This window comes from Lactuca saligna, chromosome 9 (assembly GCF_052625555.1).
Source record: "Lactuca saligna cultivar CGN05327 chromosome 9, ASM5262555v1, whole genome shotgun sequence".
Taxonomy (NCBI): Eukaryota; Viridiplantae; Streptophyta; class Magnoliopsida; order Asterales; family Asteraceae; genus Lactuca; species Lactuca saligna.
The window spans coordinates 58,643,938-58,655,890 of NC_136425.1; the positions used below are offsets into that span (position 1 = coordinate 58,643,938).

Consider the following 11,953-nt stretch of genomic DNA (forward strand, 5'->3'; position numbering starts at 1 on the left):
TTATATTGCTATTCTACTATAAAATTTATATATATGTGTAGTAATTTAGTAAATTCTAATGTGAATGTTAAATATGTGATTGTTCATATATTCGGTGATGAATAATGTTATAAAGTTGTACATATAAAATTTTAATGTGAATATTAACGTGTGATTGTTCGTATATTTGTTGATGAATAATGTCATATCGTTGTATATATAAAATTCATAGTAGAATAGTAACATAAAGTAGTGTTCTCACGTTCTCACATTAAATAGTGTTCTCATTTGAGCTTAACTCTATATATATATATATATATATATATATATATATATATATATATATATATATATATATATATATATATAGAGAGAGAGAGAGAGAGAGAGGTTATAATGTGGATCACATCTATTGTATGATCGTAATGATAATTCTGGATCAATGGATGAATAAAATAAATAATCATGATTTGAGGGTATATGATATTAAAATCAGATAAGATGTATCATATAATCATTCAAATTTCAACATAAGAGTATTTTGGTCAATTAAACTACATTTAAAAAATGAAAATTTTGAATTTCAAGGGATAAGTAATTCTTTTACTTTAAAAAATCTGAATTTTTTAAATTAATTTAATTTTAATTCCAATGTAATTTTTTATATCAACGGATTTTGTTCCGTCGGAATGACAAAATATCGGTCATAAACTAGTAATGATATTTTAGATTCACTAATTATATTAGTTCTTAAAGAATAAGACTATAAACAATAACTACATTTATTTTGGAAAAAAAAAATATTACTAATAATTGTTAAAAATTACATTATTCTTAATGGTTAAAACTAAGAATGGTTAAAAGAGAACAAAGAAAATCACAATCTAACAAAAACAATAATAATTCATTCTAAAAAAAAGAAAAAAAAATATTGCTATGAGTCTAGAATTCTTTTGTAAAAAAAATATATTCATTCTTGAAAGAATCTTCATTCTCCTTCTTCGTTCGTTCGTAGGTACACTTACATTCTATCAGAATGACATTCTCTAATAATTTTCCAAATAATCAACTTGATTATAACCATTCTTATGAAAATAACATTAGGTGAGAATAATACTATTCTATTGGAATGATAGGAAGTTTTCTTGGACCTTCAAAAACAAAAAGCATTTCAAATTAGTGTCTTAATAAGATAAATAAAATATAAGTGAAATTTGCTTCTGTATCATACAAAATCATACAAAGAGGCAAGAATTAAAATCTTTTATATACTAACTTTTAACGTATGATGACAAAGTATAAAAAGTAACCATAGGATTAAAAGCTTTTATATATTAATTCCATGTGTCGTACTTCAATCGTAAAATTTTCTAAATTATCATAATTGTTATAATGATGATATTAATTATCTAACTTGACTTATATATTGGTAATTATATAACAGTAGCTTTAGAAACTTAGAAGGCCAAGTCGCAATTGAAGAATCTATATGATTATTTGTTTCAAATATTTAAGAACCTATAACATTACATATTCCAAATTGTGTTTATATAAGTATTTCATGAACTCATAACATTGACATGGTACACACACATTAACGAAATGCATGCAAATAACTGAGTTAGAATATCGATCATGGCTACTATCTCACAGTGTTGTTACAAGAGTTGGAATTAAAAATTACATGTGTTTCTTCAATGGGAGAGTCGACCCAAATCTTGTTTGATATCGAAAAAACCGAGTCTTGGAATGCTGATCGATCGATGGTTGTTGATTTTGCATTGAGGGCAATCATTGAACGATGAGTAAATATCGAAGTTTCATTTTGTAATCACAATGATTTGATGAGCATAATGGTGGCATAGGGTTTTGGAGATGATAGAAAACGTGTGAAGATATAAATGGTGATTGAATTATTTATCCAAGATTATAGGCATCAAATTTGGAATGTCATTTAATCCATATGTAATATTACTAAGATACCCTTATTATATTAACTAATAATTAAATGGTTTATTAAGATCTTATTGGTTTCTACAACAACACAATAGATTTCCATCCATATATATATATATATATATATATATATATATATATATATATATATATATATATATATATATATATATATATATATATATATATATATATATATATTTCAAGGTAGTAAAAAACTTTCGACGTTATCTACTCGATAGACTCAGGTTAAGTGATTAATCAGTTAAGTGGGTATTAATCAGAAGATTAAGCTTAAGCAGAGGTCTTAAATTGTTATTTTATTGAAGTTTCACAAATTAAATATGACTAATATCATAATATAGTTCGTAAATACCACTAATATCATAACAAAATAAGTTAATTAATATGGTTAATAAAACACAAGTCAATCATCAAATAGTTTCTATTGAGATGAAATTTTTTTAAAGTATTAAAATTTCATTATTTGCTAGTACTTCGCATATTTTTCTAGGCAGCAACTAATCGCTAGGTGTTTTCTAGTCGGTCGGCAATCGCATACCGACTATTCGTAGATCAATCGGAACCTAGTTGGAATTTTTACAATACTAGTATATATATATATATATATATATATATATATACTAGCCGTTTACCGGCGCCAAGCGCCGGGTGCGAATAGTTTTTTCAGAAATTACTTTGTAGAGGCGGCGATTAGTTCTTTTGCACAAATAGTTTACTACGTCTAAACAATTATCAATAAGAGTGATGCTGGCATAAACGAAATCCGTAAGAACTAAAAATTAAAAAGTTGGGACTCTTTATTGATGCAGACAAACACATGATTGATTGTGCACTATTAATCGTGCAACAATTCTTTATACACAACATTTGATGTATAGACTTCACTGCCGTTGAATTGTTTGTTAAGCTTCACTAAAACTTTTTTATTGGAACGTGATATCCCTCTAGATAATGTCGCATAAAGTTGGCCATGCGAGAAAACCGATTCTGGTAGATAAATACCTACATTTGGAATTGTTTGTCCCTGAGCTTTGTTGATTGTCATTGCGAAACATAATCGAATTGAAAATTGTTTTCTCTTCAGCTTGAACGGGAACATGTCATCTTCAGACAGAGTTAGAGGAATATTTGGCAAAAATAACCTCTTCCCAACATGTTGTCCAGCTGCTATTTCGGCATCAATGAAATTGTGCTGAAAACTTTTCCATATCAATCGACTGTCGTTACACAATCCATTTGATGGATTGAGATTTCGTAACAGTATTACTGGGCATCCAACTTTCAGTCTTAGGTAATGTGGGGGCAAACCACTAACAGTGAGAGTGTTTAAGAATTCCACAGGATAGAAGTTATTTATATCGTTTATAGCTTCATCAAAGCTATAGTAAATTATCTCTTCTCCATGGAATCGGCCAATCAAATAATCATTAAACTCATCGATAGTTTACTATATCTAAACAGTTATTAATATGAGTCATACTAATATAAACGAAATCAATAAGAATTAAAAATCAAAAGTTAAGAATGGAATCTTGAATTCCAGTTGGGTCGGAATGCAAATATCAAACAAGCCATGGAATGGAATCTTGAATTCCAGTTCTTTTGGAATCCATGATACTTGTCTTTTCTTCCTTTGTTGTGAAAGTGCAGCCTTGCAGTCTGTTAATTCGCTTATGATACTGGAAGAAATTCCAGGGCGAAATTTCTTACCATCAGGACCAAACTCATCATCCTCAGTAGCAGCTATTAAAACAAAAAGTTAAAAGAAATATAAGTCACAAAAGAACATCAAGAAAGATTACAGACCTCTCAAATGAAAAACAGACAACAAGAACCTCTTTTCCCATTGCTTATAGCATAATCATTTAATGAGACTGCTGTTGTTGCTGGCATTGGTGCTTGTCTTAGTAAACTTGACAACATTGTCCTTGCTTCATCAAGTTCTTTCTTTAATCTTGCAATCACCCGCCAAGATGAATCATGCTGACATTACATAAATAATATAAACATGAGCTTGGAAAATGAACAATTTGAAGAATGGAAGATAAAACAAGGTTTGAAATTGTGAACAAGTAAGTTGTTTGTGGTACCTGGTATAAACAATGACTAAGCTCTTGCCTTTGTTGCTCTGATGCAAAAGTAGATAACACCAAAGCATCCCATTCCTTAAGTAAAAGGAGTAGAAAACATATGAGAGTTAAGTTTATAACCTTAATTTAGATGATTAAGAACAAGATTGCCCAAACTAACAGACCACAACAAAGTTGTGAATAGTCTGAAGGCATAAGAAAACTAACATCATAATCCAGAAATAATCAAATTTTCCCTCTTTGGAAAACCAAAGAGCAAGAACTTATTGGCAACTGATTCAACCATTTATGGGAAACTGCTGCCATTGGACTTGGATTTCTGATTTTAGTTGCCATTCCATTAGACTTTGTTCAATTAGGTAACTTGATTCAAGTTAGCCTATTTAGTCTTTAACACCTACATCAATTTGTCTGAATTCAATTTCTCCAAAACCCATGTTCAACACCACATACCATAAATGTTAATAAGAATTACCTTATCATGGTACCATGGTTTAGGTAGTTCCCGCTTAGTTGTTTCAAATGACAATTCAATATAACCTACACCTTGTTAAAGAATCATTAAAAAGAAATGAAAAAAAGCCCAAAGTTATGTATTGAACACTGGGAAAAAGTCCATCTATACCCCTATGGCCCTATCTTTATCTCCCTTCCCTGGATAAAAATTTCTAAAAAACCTAGAACAACTTCTTCATCAAAGTTAATCATTGGGAAAAAGATTAATTGAAGCATTAATAAATAAAACCAGGAAATCAAAAACATTAAATGATTAGATAAATGAATGAGTCACACAGGAAGAGAACACATAAAGAAATGACATCCTGAAACCGAAAGATTAGAATAACAGTTATTAATATTTACATTACCTTTTGAGATATGGGTGCTTTGTTGAAAATCATTATCAATTTATCAAATAACGTCCTCCTTTTCCATAAATCTCAAGTAGCAAACAAAAACCCCTGATTTATGCAACCAGATAAATCGAGACACATATAGAGGAGAATTACAGATTTACCTTTTTGCATTCATGATGAAATCAAAAGAGCACAGATCAGGCATCTTCCATAATTGTCACACCCCAAAACCAAGAATGGCGGAAACGTTCTGGGGCGGAGGACGTCATGTAAAGTATCACAACACAGTAAATGTAAATAAGCAAACAACATCATCCATTTCATTAAATATAAAATTTTAATACAAGCGTGTTCCGTACAGTTTTAGACACCAAAAATATAATGTAAATCAAAATAATATGATGAGTCTTGAATGCGCTCCATCTTCTCAAAAGCTAGCATCGGTACCTGTCTACTGATGACCTGAGAATACAAGTTATTTTGAAAGAGTTTATCAGCATTAAGCTGGTGAATTCATAAGTATTTTAGTGTCGATGTTTGTTATCAAAACGTTTGAACCTGTCGCAAGTATGAGTTGTAAATGTATGTAAGTGTTTGTAAAAGTTTGAATCTCTCAGAAAAACCTATATTTTCTGTTAAAGTGGCTCTCTACCAAGGCTTAACTGTTCTGTATGCTCGTTTGATGTAAAAGTGTGTAATTTCCCAAGTGTAACTATCTTTTAACAAAATATAGTTTGTACATTAAAGTTTAAGTGAGGTTATCACCAAAATGTAATGGGTAAATTATTGTAGTACTGTAGTTTTGTTTTATAGGAACTACTGTTGTACTAACTACCTTAAACCGGGTTTATATTAAGGTATCATGTGATAAATTGCACCATACTATCGACTGGTAACAACGACAACGTATAGTCGAAAAATAAGGTATGACGTTTGGCACCCGCAGACCTGTCGGTCCCACTGTAGCTAGCAGCGAGGTGTTGGATAGTCAATCCAGTATAGATCTATACGCAAACTCACGCTCTCCCTCCAAGAGACTCTGGCTACAACTCGGGTCATGACAATTAAGACATGCTCCCATACAGTGAATCACAATTGTTAACGTATTCGTGTATATGTAATATAATGTTACTTGTTCTAGTATCGTTGTATATGTTCTCTTAGTAATAAGTATTGACTCCTGAATGAAATGACTCGTTGATCTAGAAATTGTAGTAGTATGATCCTGTGTTACGCTGATGGTAACTTACTAATGATGTGCTGATAAGTATGAATATGGAAGTACTTTTGTGTCTATACATGTATATATGATATATAACTAATATTGTAACGACCCTCAGATGGTCACCCGAAATCCCACCAGACCACATCTCAGTGCGCGAAAAGGAAATAGGGCGAATGGCCTTCCTAAGCCCTTTAAACATTACTTATATATCTATACATATATGGGCATGCAATTTATAAGTAGTAAAACAAAGTTTAAATAAAAGCATTTGATAAGTAAAAGAGTTTGTGAAACATTTTGAAGTAAAACAGTTTGAATAGTGATAAAATCATTGGTTTCCTAGTTATTAATCACATGTGATTAATGCGATCACATGTGATCGAAACAATAACTATAAGTGTTTAACTTGTATTCCCCCCCCCCCCATAAAGTATTTAAAACATTTAAAAGCATTTCAAAGGTTGAATAAAAGGGTATGAACTCACTTGGAAGCTTGAAGATAGCGAGATCGAAAACCGGGCAGAGTTTCATCTCGGGAAACGGATTTTTCTCGGGATTCTCGGGAATCTCGGGAGTAAAATCGACTCTCAGGACTTGAGCAAAAAGACTAGAGCTTCGGGTTTGAACGGGCACGGAAATCGAGGCAAGATCGTGAGAGAAAGAGAGAAAATGAACAAATTTTTCGGAAAGGCTCGCATCCCTTTTATAGGGGGCTGAACTGCCTCCGTACGCGGGGCGTACTGGCGTACGCAGCGCGTACGCGACGTCATCGCTTACGTATTTCGGATGGGGCGGGTCGGATGGGACGGTGGGTCGGGTAGCTTCGCATAGGGTGATGTGCACGATCCGAGGCCGTGGCCTCGAGTACGCGGGGCGTACGAAGGTACGCGGCGCGTACTTCGGCCCTAGGCTGACTCCCCTTCGGATATTACCAACATTTTTAATAAAAATTATATATAAATTATTTATCAAACTTCAAAAATTCATATCTCCTTCATACGAACTCCGTTTTCGACGTTCTTTATATCCCCACGAAGGTGAGACTACGATCTACAACTTTCGTTTAGATTTCGTTGGAAAATTCCGAAATTATTTTTATTATTTATTTATTAAAATGACGTGATTAAGGAATTTCTTTAAAAATTCATAACTTCTTTATCTGACGTCGGTTTTTGCCAGACTTTTTACCGTTGAAATACCATTGTCGAGACCTTCGATTCTCGTTTAGGTCATTCCGGCCAAATGTCACTCGATCTCCGATTCGAGTTTTTAGTTGTCTGTTGCTAAGCTGAACTTGGAAAAATCATAACTTCAATATACGAAGTCGGATTTGGGCGTTCTTTTTACGTACGGTCATGGTTTAATGATATTTAAACATAGAAGAATTTAAATAGAAACTTTTTGGATATTTTATTATCAAAGTTAATTTTATTAACTCAAAAATGTTTACAATACTTGACCTATTAGGTCATTACAAAGAGTTGAAATATCGGGTTGTCACATCATCCCCCCGTTAGTGGAAATTTCATCCCGAAATTCGGAGTAAGAAAACCCTCGTGGATTAGGGAAACAGATGTGGGTACTTGCGTTGCATCTGATCTTCGCGTTCCCATGTGAATTCAGGTCCCCGCTTAGCGTTCCAGCGAACCTTCACGATGGGTATGCGACTTTGTTTTGTTTGCTTGACCTCTCGGTCCATGATTTCTACTGGTTCTTCCACAAAATTGAGGCTCTCATTGATCTCGATCTCGTCGAGTGGGATTACGAGAGTCTCGTCGGATAGACACTTTTTCAAGTTAGATACGTGGAATGTAGAATGTACGTTACGAAGTGCGCCTGGTAGATCGAGTTTGTAAGCTACGGGGCCGACTCTTGCAAGAATCTCGAAAGGCCCTATGTACCTCGGATTAAGCTTCCCACGCTTTCCGAAGCGTATCAAGCCCTTCCAGGGTGAGACTTTGAGAAGGACTCGGTCTCCCACCTGAAATTCCAAAGGTTTCCTTCATTTATCTGCGTAGCTCTTCTATCGGTCTCTAGAGGCTTTCAATCGTTCACGGATTTGAACGATTTTCTCTGTCGTTTCCCGAATGATCTCCGGACTGGTGAGAGTACTGTCGGAAGCTTGCCCCCTGGCTAATTGGGTATCACCCACCTCAGCCCATCACAGAGGGGATCTGCACTTTCGGCCATAGAGAGCTTCAAATGGAGCAACCTTAATGCTCGTGTGATAACTGTTATTATAGGAAAACTCGACAAGGGGTAAATGAGTATCCCATGCCTTCCCAAAGTCAATCACGCAGGCTCGCAACATATCTTCCAGAGTTTGGATGGTCCTCTCACTCTGTCCGTCGGTCTGCAGATGGTAGGTTGTGCTCATGTCCAGCCTTGTTCATAGGGAATGTTGCAGTGATTGCCAGAATCTTGAGGTGAACCTACTATCTCTATCGGAGATAATGGACATAGGTAGACCATGTAGCCGTACGATTTCCCTAATGTATGTTCTCGTAAGTTTCTCCATCTTGTCAGTTTCTTTGATAGCCAGGAAGTGTGCAGACTTGGTCAATCTATCAACGATGACCCATATGGTATCAAGTCCACCCGCTGTCTTGGGCAACTTGGTTATGAAATCCATAGTGATCCGCTCCCACTTCCATTCCGGGATCTCTGGTTGTTGCAATAAACCAGAGGGCTTCTGGTACTCGACCTTAACCTTTGCGCAAGTAAGGCATTTACTCACGAAGGTAGTAATCTCTACTTTCATATTAGGCCACCAGTATAACTTTTTAAGATCCAGATACATCTTATCTGAACCTGGGTGGACGGAATACCGAGTGTTGTGCGCCTCGGTCATGACCAAGTCTCGGAAACCACCGTGTTTTGGTGTCCAGATCCGGTCCATGAAATATAAGGCTCCATCACCCTTGGCTTCTAAATTCTTGTCCATTCCTCTGAGGGATTCACTCGTCACATTTTCAGGTTTCATGGCTTTAAGTTGGGCCGCCTGAATTTGATTAGACAAGTGTGAATGGATGGTTATTGACAATGACTTGACTTTGCGACCAGAATGTTCCTTCCGACTTAGGGCGTCTGCTACTACGTTGGCTTTACCCGGATGATAACGAATATTGCATTCGTAATCACTGAGTAGCTCGACCCACCGTCATTGTCTCATGTTGAGCTCCTTCTGATCGAGTATGTGTTGTAAACTCTTGTGGTCGGTAAAGATAGTGCTCTTCGTTCCATACAAGTAATGTCTCCAGATCTTCAGAGCAAACACCACTGCTCCTAGTTCAAGATCGTGGGTCGTGTAGTTAACCTCATGTGTCTTCAATTGTCTCGAGGCGTAGGCGATGACCTTACCTCGCTGCATCAGGACACATCCGAGCCCTTGATTCGATGCATCGCAATAGACTACGAAGTCTTCTATTCCTTCGGGAAGGGATAGTATTGGTGCGGTGTACAAGGCTCGTTTGAGCGTTTGGAACGCTCTTTCTTGTTTCTCTTCCCAGTCAAAGGCCACGCCTTTCTGGGTTAGGGTTGTAAGAGGTTTCGCTATTCGCGAGAAGTTCTGAATGAATCTGCGGTAGTAGCCAGCGAGACCTAGAAATTGGCGAATTTCTGTAGGCGTCTTGGGTGCTGACCAGTTCTCAATGGCTTTAATTTTAGCTGGGTCCACATGGATTCCCTCTTCGCTTACCACGTGTCCTAAGAATTCGACTCTCCGGATCCAAAATTCACATTTCGAGAACTTCGCATAAAGCTTCTCTTTTCGTAATGTCTCTAGAACTTGTCGCAGGTGATCACCATGCTCTTTCTTACTTCGGGAGTATATCAGGATGTCGTCAATGAAAACGATGACGAACTGATCCAAAGAAGGTCGGCATACTCTATTCATCAGATCCATGAAGACTGCGGGCGCATTGGTCAATCCGAATGGCATCACCACGAACTCGTAATGTTCGTAACGAGTTCGGAAGGCTGTCTTCGGTACATCCTCCTCTAGCACTCGTAACTGGTGATATCCGGATCTCAGATCTATTTTAGAAAAATAGTTCGCCCCTTGCAGTTGGTCAAATAGATCTTCTATGCGAGGCAGAGGGTAATGATTCTTGACCGTCAGTTTGTTGAGTTCTCTGTAGTCAATACACATACGGAATGATCCGTCTTTCTTCTTAACGAACAAGACCGGTGCTCCCCAAGGTGAGAAACTCGGTCTTATAAAGCCCTTGTTGAGCAGTTCGTTAAGTTGACCAGAGAGTTCCTGCATCTTAGCTGGTGCTAAGCGGTAGGGCGACTTGGCTACTGGGGTAGCTCCTGGGACTAAGTCGATTCTGAACTCGACCTGTCGTTGTGGAGGTAACCCGGGTAGTTGTTCTGGGAAAATGTCGGGGAAGTCGCTCACTACAGGGATGTTCTTTAGTTCTTTCGTTTCGAGGCTTGTGTCGACGATGTGAGCAAGGAATGCATGGTATTCCTTACGCAAATACTTCTGTGCTTGAATACTTGATATGATGCGAAGACTTGCACCGGGTTTGTCGCCTTAGACTATAAGAGTTTCATTAGATGGAAGGTTTAGACGGACTGCTTTCTCGTAGCACAAGATGTCGGCACGATGAAGGCTTAACCAATCCATGCCAATGATAACGTCGAAACTTTTTATTGAGACTGGCATGAGGTTGATTGGGAATGAATGGTTATCTAGAGTTAGGGTACAACCTAAGTATATGATACTCGTACTTTCAGTTTTTCCATTAGCCATTTCTACTGTGAATAGTTCTTTGAGTGTGTGCGGTGGTTGATTAAGCATGCGAGCAAATTTATGGTTTACGAAGCTTTGCTCCGCTCCACTATCGAATAGAATGCATGCATAGGAGTTATCGAGGAGGAACGTACCAGTCACCACTGTCGGGTCAGCAACTGCTTCCCCGTGGCCTATCGCTAGTACCCTCCCTGCTCCGCCAACATTTTTCGCCTTGGGGCAGTCCCTCTTATAGTGGCCTGTTTCGCCACATCCATAGCAGGTCGGGCTCGCGCCAGAGCCGGGGACTTGGGCGATCGGTCTCGCCGGAGATTTACAGAAACGGACTGTGTGTCCTCTCCTGTGGCAGTTAGAGCATTGCATTTCATGGCAGGGGCCATTGTGGTGGTAGTTGCATTTGTTGCACTTGGGTAAACCTCCAGCATACTGTCATATCGGAGCAGTAGTAGCAGCAACAAAAGGGGTTATTGCAGCATGTACCGCCACAATTTGCTGCTTTTTGGAAGCTCGATTCGTCTTCTTCCTTTCCTCCCAGAGTTTCCGCTTTCTGTCAGCGGGTTTGGAGGGTTCTGAGATGGCTAGCGTTGTTGTTGTTGTGGGGGGTTTGTCCCCATGGTCAATGAGTCGTTGTGCCAGTCGTTTGGCACTGTCGAAGGTAGCGGGGTTTGATGATAGGACATTCCCCTGATATGGAGGCACTAGCCCCCATATGTACCTTTCGATCTTTTTCCCTTCAGTGGGAACCATATTAGGGCAGAGGGCTACCAGTTCGCTGAATCTGGCGGTGTAAGCGACAATGTTGGTGCCCTTCATGGTCAGGCTCCAAAGCTCCTGCTCTAGTTTCTGGATCTCGCCCCTTGGGCAGTATTCCTCAATCATGAGGTCTTTCATCGTTTCCCAGCCTATGTCGTTGGCTACGACGAGAGTTAGAGATTTAACGTGGCCGTTCCACCACGTCAGGTCCTTTCCTTCAAAGGTGCATGCGGCGTATTTCACTTTGCTCACAGCAGGGCATGAACAAATTTCGAAGACCGCTTCAGTCTTCTCGAACCATTGCGAGAGGGCA

General features: G+C 37.6%; 1 long non-coding RNA gene across 1 annotated transcript; it reads right to left on the bottom strand.

The window, feature by feature from the left end:
* Window positions 1–3,589: 3,589 nt before the first annotated feature.
* On the bottom strand, window positions 3,590–4,199 carry LOC145014178 (uncharacterized). Its single transcript, XR_013665439.1, has 3 exons — window positions 4,050–4,199; window positions 3,795–3,942; window positions 3,590–3,702 (listed from the first exon to the last, which is right to left on the bottom strand). It is a non-coding gene; the product is annotated as an uncharacterized LOC145014178 (long non-coding RNA).
* Between the last annotated feature and the right edge of the window lie 7,754 nt (window positions 4,200–11,953).